Below are 10,124 nucleotides of genomic sequence, written 5' to 3'. Positions count from 1 at the left end.
TAATTGGAAAATTTTTTAATTTTATTCCAAACGTAAGTGATATTGGATCCTCTGTTTAAGGATTCACAAAAGTTTTTAAATTTGTATTTCTTTTTTGCTTTTAAGTTCCTCCTAGTCATAGCGATGATGCGTTTTGTTTCGATGAAATTTTCTATAGAAGGGGAATTATTAAAATTGGAGATTGCTTCTTTTCGTGTTTTGATCCATAAGGAGCACTCTTCGTCCCACCATGGATTCCTGGGTCTACCCTGTACCCCACAATTTTTGAAAGGGATTGCTTCATCTGCCGCTGTGTTTATGACTGTAAGGAAATCCTTATAGTCTTTGATTTCTGACAAGTTTTGCTTGTTTAATAATATGTTCTGGTAATAGGTATTCCAGTCAGCTTTTTTAGTGTTTCTTGTTTTGTATGGTTTAAGTAAGTGTCTTTCTATTCCATTAAGGTCCTCTATATTTAATTTAATGTATGTGGGAAAGTGGTTACTGTTACCGCAGTCTTGGATAACACCCCACTCAGACGACAAACACATACTGTTGCTCACAATTGCAAGATCTATTGCACTGATGTTCTTATTAGAGTCTTGAAATAAGGTTGCTGAGCCATCATTTAACACTGTAAGGTCATTATCAAAGGAAAAATCAAAAATAACTTTACCACCTTTATTGCATACCCCTTTATCCCAAGCGGGATGGTGTGAGTTCAAATCCCCCATAATGATCAGATTATTTAAGGGTATACCTTCTACCATTTCGTTTAGTAAAGTGGCAGTGATTGCCATATTGGAACTAGAATATATATTTATAAGGTATAGGTTACTGATACTAATTATTATGTATTGAACTAGAGCTGAATTGAATTTTTTGATTGTCGAAAACCTTATGGATTTCTTAATGCATGTTGCCACCCCACCAAATGAATCATCCCTGTCTTGTCGGATGATGTTATAAAAGTTTAAAGAAAATCTGGCATCATGCTTAAGCCATGTTTCATTGATGAAAATGATATCTGGATCCATTTCGGATGTTAGGCTAATCAGGTTATCCCTATTTGCATTAACACTTCTGATATTCCATTGTATTATTTTTAGTTTTGGGTTGTGAGACATTGTGGTGTATAGGAAGTTATAAAGAGTCAAAGTCTGAGATTGAATCTTGGTCCATATAGTCCAAGTTTGTCTGGGATAATATATTTTTGAGAATATTTAAATTATCGAATGTCGCATTATTGAGAAAATGTAGACAAGCGTTTCTGGTATTATATAAAGTATCTGAGTCAGAATGTTGAATATGTTGCAATGCACTGGGATGCCAGGCTAAGTTTTGTAGAGAGTTTGATGAGGGTTTTTCTGTGTTTGTGTTATATGATGTTGAGGCTTGTTGTTGGGAGGGAGAGTATGTTGATTTTTCGGGGCGTGAATTAGGGAAAAAGAGGTTTTCTTCATGAGCTTTCTTGTCGTACCCTTTTTGAATGACTCGTCTTTTGTTGTTTGAGTTAGAGACCACCTGTTGAAATGAGCGTTTGGTAGTGGAGGATTTGAAGTTATGAGTTCTTCTTTGGGAGGGCGTGACAGAGTCGTTGATGCTAACATTATTGTTTGGGATATTATTGGACTTCCTATTCCTAAGAACTGGGAAGTCACTGGCATACATAATAAACTTATCTTTTTCTACATATGTTTTTGTGACTGCTTCGTTGGCATCATAGAAAGTCATATTTTCGTATGCCATTAATTCTTTAATGTTTTTTTGCCTCAGGAATTCGGGGCAGTTCTTATCAGTGGCTTTGTGGGGTCCCTTGCAGAAGAAGCATCTGACTTCACATGCTTCAGTATGGGCAAGTTCACCACAGTTAATGCAACGATCTTTACTCTTACAGATTGTTTTAGTGTGCCCAAACCTTAAACAATTGAAACACTGAGTAACTGGTGCTACGTAAACGTTAACTAGTTTCGGCATGCCATAAAAGTTTACTATTTTAGGCATTATTACACCTTTAAAAGTAAAGAGTACTGTGCCTGTTGGTTCGTACGTGATTATGTCATTCTTGAATACCTTCCTATTGAGTCTTCTAACATTTAGTATTTCGATGTCAGAGCCTGTACTGCAACAATCCAACAATTCTTTGTCACCAATCTCTAGATCAATTTGTCTAACTATACCCTTACAAGTAACAAAATTAAAGGGAATATAAATTTTATAACCCTTGTCTAACAAAGTTTTATTATTTAGAAATTGATTAGCTGATTCAAAATTAATAAATTCAATTGCAATTCGATTAAGGCCTTTACTATGTATTTTTCGAATATCTTTTAATTTTAAATTGAAAATATCTCTAGCAATTTTAATCCCATTAAACGAACCTACTTTCGTATCTATGTTTGTTGATTCTAAATACACAAAAAAGGGCCCATTATCTTTTTCGGAGTAGAGGTTGATAATTTTTTGTTCCTGATGGGTTTTATCGTTCTGAGATAGGCTATGGGAGTTAGAAATATCGTTATTACTATTTGAAATATCGTTATTACTATTTGATGCGGAATCTAAAATTATGTTCTCGACGGGTTTGAGGGGGGACGTACCCCCCTGTTCGTTACTCATAATACAAAAAGCCAGTCAGTGCAAGTTTTGTAATAAACAATATATAAAAAAGAAAAATAACAAAATATATCAAATTAAGCCTATAAAAAAGAAAGAAGTATTCAAATGATTAAGCTAATGCTCAACTTACCCAGACAAAAACAATTTGGGGTAGGTTAGGTACGTTAGTACTTAGGAAAGACCTCGTATTCGTAGAACGCGGGGCCAAGCGCTGTTCACACCACCAAGCACAGGTCAAGAATGAAGACAAATGTCACCAAAATTATTTGCTATTCATACAAATTGAGAAATGGCCGATCTGGCACATGCGCATAAAAATTTAGTTCATAGATAATCCGTTTGTGTCGGTTCTTGGGAGATATAGATATAGATATGTATTCTTTGGTTGAGGTTGAGTCGTTCATGTTGACAACCTAAAAATTTTGATTGGAAAATGCATATAAGATAAGGGGGTGGGAAAATGGAAATTAGTGGCTTTTTTTTGCAGTTCTGTCTGTTAGTTTTGCGTTTTGCTCTGGCTGGGTCTCTTTTGTTTAAACAATTATGTAAGTATTATAAAAACGTTTTCAGTTTTCTGTATTCTTTAGGAAACGAATTATTTATGCATATTATTACCTGTAAATAGTAGTACCTATTTCTTTTGATTTTTAATTGTAAAGAATAGAAAAATTACCATTCATTTTAATTTTTTAGAATCAGCTGAAAGTGGTCTACAAAAAAACTAGGAAGGAAACGTATTATAGCCTTGTTGTGGCTATGAAAGGCAAAAGAAAGATACCTATAAAAATTGTATTGACTAGTTGGAAGAAACTCCACATTGTCGATGCATAATAAGATATTACTTTATAAACAAATATTAAGACCTAGGAATGGAACCTGGATAATATAATCATCAAGAAGATAGCAGGAAGTCATGACTTCATAAGTATGAGAATATTGAGGAAATCCAGCTCCTCGATATCTACTACTGGACAAACTAGAAGATTGAAGAGGACAAAGCCTTTTGAACTAGTTTGAGTGATAGGTGATAGTGAAAAGCAGAGCGTAGTGCTTGTGTGCCTGTGTATGTTAGAATAGTGCACAATCTTGTTAGATTAGATAAGAGATGCTATGGGGTAAGCTCTTCATTTTAATGAACAGTAGTAATTTAGGTTAAATTAAAATTGCTCATTGGTCAGTTATGACCAGATTGTAATTCTCTGATGTTTGGCAAAAAGGGCTTAAGTCAGAATTGCACATCAATAATGTTTTGATGATTTCTCGACCAGAAAAAAAGTGTTGCAGACTTAAACTGTATGTACCAATAAAAAGAGCCAATTTTTCTGGTCCAGAAATCATCAAAACATTATCGATGTGCAATTCTGACTTAAGCCCTTTTTCCCAAACATCAGAGAATTGAAATGTACAATTCAATACAAATGAATCATCATCGTAGTGATGATTATGGAAAAAAATATATGACAAGATTTTGTGCAATAAAAATGTTTATATTTATCAAGGATGTATTATTTGGTATGGCCACATATACTTCTGGTATATCGTCGGTGATGTGACAATACCTCCTATCTGCTTTTTCATGAATTTTGTAGGAGACGAAAAACCATTTTTAGGGTCATCTCTGTTTTCACATGTCAAAAAATATCATATGAAAACAGGTGACTGTAAAAAAAGTTTTTAGTCTCTCTTACAAAACTCATGAAAAAACAAATCGGAGGTTTTAGGTTTGTTTCAACACGATTAAGAACTGACAGATTACCGTTTTGTTACTAGATAATTCACGTTTCATCGGAACGAAATAATACATTCTATGGTACTGCACAGGACGGTGATCGGTGTGATGGATTCTGGACCGTCCAAAGGTTCATGTTGGAACAAACCTATTATGTCACATCAGTGACTAGGTATATCCAGGGAATGTCTAAAAATATACTTTGAATGTCCTAAGAACATTTGTGATTAAAGGAATGTTCCAATAAGACATTCAGGGAATGTTTAAAATGCTGACAGAGGACTTTCTTGGGACATTCAGGGGATGTTACTGTGCTTTTGAGGACATTCCAGGAATGTTTTCAATGTCCTGTGTGTACATTCTAGGAACATACATGGAATGTTTGGTGTTATTAGGGAACTATCACACACTGTATTTCAGTTATTATCAACTTTCATACTAAGGTAAGTTAGCTTAAATCGACCTATTTTAACCTCAGGACTCGTAAGGTTAAGCTATGGCTCATTCTTTACCAAACACCCTGTATATATATATATATATATATATATATATATATATATATATATATATATATATATATATATATATATATATATATATAATGTATATATATATACAGGGTGTAACAAAAATACAGGCCATAAATTTAATCTCATATTTTGGGAACAGAAATAGTTCGACTGAACCTAACTTACCTTAGTACAAATATGCACAGAAAAAAAGTTACAGCCCTTTGAAGTTACAAAATGAAAATCTATTTTTCCAATATATCGAAAACTATTAGGGATTTTTTATTGAAAATGGACATGTGACAGTTTATGGCAGTAGCATCTTAATTACAGTGGAACCTCGATTATCTGTCAGGGCACCGGACCAAGGGTATGACGGATAATCGAAAAGACGGTTAACAGAACATTAAAAAAAAATAAAAGTTCATAGTACATATAGCTCTCAAATTGTATTTGTATGTTTTATTTGACAATAAAAGAGGTATTTATGTTAGTACAGTCGAATCAGTTTGATTTAAAATATTCCGAAATCTTTGTTTGTTTTATTACTTCACATTTTGCAACAGCTGAATTTCTTAATCGACGTAAAATCATCAAATCTAATAATTATTGTGCCGTGTGATTTTATTTTCGGCTTGCGATTCTAAAAATAGAACTCTAAGAGCATGGTATCATTTATCATTACTGATTTAAATTGAAATTTAATCCGGAACCCTGAATAAGAACAAAACTTATTTACATAAAAAATGCGGTGGTGGCATTACTGCACGTGTACATTTCAACGAATTTCGTTTGGCTTATCGCAATGCTCAAACAAAATGAGTTGATGACTAAATTTTTACTTATGTAGTCAATATAACAACTTATGTATGGACCCTGACGGTTAACAGAGGCGACAGTTAATAGAGAGACAGATAATCGAGGTTCCACTGTATAGTGAAATTTGGACACCCGACACCCCATACAAATTTTATGGGGGTTTTAAACCCCCCCAAACTTTTGTGTAAGTTACAATTGAATTATTATTGTGGTACTATTAAACAGAATGTGTTTAAAACTTTTTTGCCTCGTAGTACTTTTTTGAAAAGTCAGTTTTAATCGTGATATTTTTAATATTTGTCAAATCCACCACATATTTGTATATGGTTACGTATGATTATAGAGACTATTAATATGAAAATTTATTTAAGATTTACATTTTTAGATATATTTTGAACCATTTTAAAAAGAAGCCATATCTTGATAAAAAGAGCTTTATCGAAAAAATAGAAAGAGGTAAAAAAGTTTTAAAAACACAGTGTTTAACTAATGGTACTGCAGAAATAATTTAATTGGAACGTACCCAAAACTTTGGGGGGGGGGGAGAAAAGGGAACAAAAACCCCCATAAAATTTTTATGGGGTGCACAAATTTCACTATAATTTTTCTTTAAGATGTTACTGCAATAATAATGCTTCATGTACATTTTCAATAAAAAATCTTTAATAGTTTTCGATATATTCGAAAAAATCAATTTTCATTTTGTAACTTCAAAGAGCTGTAACTTTTTTTGTGTGCATATTTGTACTAAGGTAAGTTAGGTTCATTCAAATTATTTTTGGTCCCAGAATATGTGATTTAATTTACAACCAATCTTTTCGGGACACCCTGTATAATAAATGGGATTAGCTGGCTAAAAAATTCATAATCTAGGTTCTGTAGAAAATATACAGTTTTTGGTTTCTTTTTAACTAGATCTTAATATCTAACCAAGCATTTTAAGACCTTTTTATTAATTTTTCGATGATATATTCGTGTTTTTAGTTTGTTCAAAATATTCTAGATATTATTGTACACTATAATAGATAGCCAACTAAATAAACACAAAAATTTTATTTTTGTTACAGCCTGTAATATTTGTATACCTATATATACAGTGCATTACGCACCACCGTAAAAATTGGGCATTTTTGATGTCTCGAATTTCCTAAACCTGTTGTCCCATCTAAGTGATCTTTTTATAATAATATAGCCTAGGCTATAGGTTACTTCCTTATGCTTGTCATGCACGGGGAGCTATACTGTAATATATATTATATCACATCGCTCCCTATAGTAATGAGTGAGCCTGCACATAAGGAACCATTAGTTCCCTGTCTGCAGGCTCACTCATTACTATAGAGAGCGATATGATATAATATACATATATTACAGTATAGCTCCCCGTGCATGACAAGCTTAAGGATGTAACCTATAACCTAGGCTATATTATAAAAAAATCACTCAGATGGGACAACAGGTTTAGAAAATTCGAAACATCAAAAATGCCCCATTTTTAAGGTGGTGCGTTAATTTCTTGGAGAAGTGTATTGTAATTTAATGTAAATAATGTAATATCCAATAATTGTAATTTAATATAAAATATAAGTTCCTTAAAAATATATTTTTTATTTCCCACAATACATTCTCCACAGGTCTAAATATCGATGCTAGATGTCCACCGGAGGTCCTCTCAATACGTTAGATGGACGTTCGGCAGCAAGACATCGGACGAAACTGGTACGTCCTATGAAGGTCCAATTGACATTCACTGAACGTCCCCTCGGACGTTAGGTTGACGTCCATTGGACGTTTCGCAACGTGGCATTTGGACCAAAATAGGACGTCGTGTTAAGGTCCAATTTACGTCCCCTAAGATGTTCCTTGGATGAAAATGGACCTCCCTAAAGTCCGTGAAGGACATCCTTGTGCTATTAGGGATGTATCTATGTAGGTATATAGTCTCTTTATTCTATTATATTCTACTCTATTTCAAACCTATTCTATATAAGTATCTACACATTACACCTATTATCATCATCATCATTCTCTTTGCCTTATCCCTATGCAGTGTCGGCTTCCCTAATTGCATTTCTCCACACAATTCTATCTTGGGTCATATCAATGTTAATCCCCTTTACCAACATGTCCTGCCTTATCGTCTTCTTTGGTCTTCCTCTCCTACTCCTTCCAGGAATCTGCACTTCAGCTATTCTTCGTATTGGGTGATTAACATCTTGACGTTGAACATGACCAAACCATCTTAACCTATGCTCTCTCATTTTGGCATCAATTGGTGCCACACCTAGACTTCCCCTAATATACTCATTTCTAATTTTATCCTTCTTTGTCACTCCACTCATCCATCTAAGCATTCTCATTTCCGCCACATGCATTCGTTGTTCCGCTTTCTTTTTCACTGCCCAACATTCAGTTCCGTGCATCATAGCCGGTCTTATGGCTGTTTTATAGAATTTTCCCTTCAGCTTCATTGGAATTTTTCTGTCACACAACACACCACTCGCTTCTTTCCACTTCATCCATCCAGCCCTAATTCTACTGCATGCATCTCCATCTATTTCTCCATTACTCTGTAATACCGATCCTAGGTACTTAAAACTATTGCTTTTCACAATCATTTCACCTATTATATTATATTTTACTTTATTCTATACTATATATCTATTCTAATATATCTATATATATTTCATTTAATCTGTTACATTCTACTCTATTCTGTTTTAAATCAAATACTTTATTAGTAAGTATCTACATATATATTACATCTATTCTATTATATTCTACTCTATTCTATTTCAAGTCTATTCTATACTATATATCTATTCTAATCTATCTCTCTATTTTATTTATTTTATTAATCTGTTCTATTCTATTCTGTTTCAAATCAAACACTTTACTCAAACAAACAAACAAACGACATTCAAAAGCTTCTAATAAAAAAATCATTGCATTGGTACTATTGAACATATTGACATTTTTACAACATTTATTCCAAGTTCCTTCAATTTTTTTGAGGACAAGAAAATTTTGCTTTCAAGAAATTCACGAATTTATTGACGTCAAGTTAATAACGAACAAATCAGGGCCACAATTCCGTGCACTGTAGATATCTACACGTCGCTTTCTATCGATATCAATTTTCGTAAAAATATTTGAATTTTTAGCTTTAATTGAATTATTTTCTAGTTTTGCTAGTTTATACTCTAATTGATGTTGAAGTGACACTTAGTAAAACAAGAAAATATTTGAATTAAAACTAAAAATTAAAATATATTGACATCGCGCCGATCGCTTTCTATTAATGTCAATATATTTGAATTTTTAGTTTTAATTCAAATATTTTCTTGTTTTACTAAGTGTCACTTCAGCATCAATTAGAGTATAATCTATCGAAACTAGAAAATAATTCAATTAAAGTTAAAAATTCTAATATTTTTACGAAAATTGACATCGATAGAAAGCGACGTGTAGATATCTACAGTGCACGGAATCCAGGGCCGGATGTCAAATTGTGCTTTGAGAACACGTCAAATTTGGCCTTGAATAACTTGGTCAATTTATTGTTCAATTTATTGTTGATGTAAAGTGCACTTTAAAGATATAGGAATGGTATAAAAGTGAGTATTTTTGATGTTACTGAATCTAAAAATAAATATTGTACTATAATAAATTACGTTTGACTTGACTATGTACATTAGGCATTTTCTTAAATATTTGTACAACTCCCGGAGCGAACCATGGCTGGTGAGAGAAATCCTGTCTGTGTAGAGCAGTGATGTGGGAGGGAGGGGATGCGGCATACGGTGAAGTAGATGGGCTCAGTTTCACTCGCAAAAACGCTCCATCCAATATGGCGGAACAACTCTTTGGTAGTATATTCCATGATACTATAAATAAAGAGATAGTATTTTCCCATAGCGCAAATACGTCTGACCTCGCGCATTGATGATGTAACTGGAGACCGGAAGTTGAATTTTAATTCTTGTTAAAGTTAAATGGGATTTGTATGCATTATGTGATGAAATTATTCAATTAGCAAAATAAAATTAAACTTCAATGTATTCGAAAAAAATTTAGTGTCGAGATTCCAGTCAAAATAACTGTCAAAGATAAAATATAAAATACAACCGCGAACAATTTAAAGTAATCGGACATTACGAATGATTACGAACCATTACGAACTTGCCGGTCTCCAGTTACGTCACGACTTCCGGATGTGTAATATATTATCTTGTTATTTATAGTATCATGGTATATTCTGCTCTGTATAAAATATATAATTATAAAATTATATTATATTATATAAATATATAAATAGAATGGTGGGCTACAACAATGTTGTAAGCGACAGAATTGAGATTATGCAGGAGATGAAAAAAACATATTGACAAGCTATTTATGAACATACGGATACCAACATTTCGGTACGAAAAACTCAGGGAATTCAAAATGTTTTTAGCCAGATTGAA

The 10,124-nt window shown here is 32.9% G+C and overlaps 1 long non-coding RNA gene across 1 annotated transcript; it reads left to right on the top strand.

Annotated features, from left to right (window-relative positions):
* The first annotated feature begins 3,016 nt into the window (after positions 1 to 3,016).
* LOC126879287 (uncharacterized) lies at positions 3,017 to 4,092 on the top strand. The gene is made up of 2 exons (XR_007696027.1): positions 3,017 to 3,143; positions 3,292 to 4,092. It is a non-coding gene; the product is annotated as an uncharacterized LOC126879287 (long non-coding RNA).
* The last annotated feature ends 6,032 nt before the right edge of the window (positions 4,093 to 10,124 follow it).

The sequence above is a fragment of the Diabrotica virgifera genome, chromosome 1 (assembly GCF_917563875.1).
Source record: "Diabrotica virgifera virgifera chromosome 1, PGI_DIABVI_V3a".
Classification (NCBI taxonomy): Eukaryota; Metazoa; Arthropoda; class Insecta; order Coleoptera; family Chrysomelidae; genus Diabrotica; species Diabrotica virgifera.
This window is presented reverse-complemented; position numbering and strand designations above follow the sequence as displayed.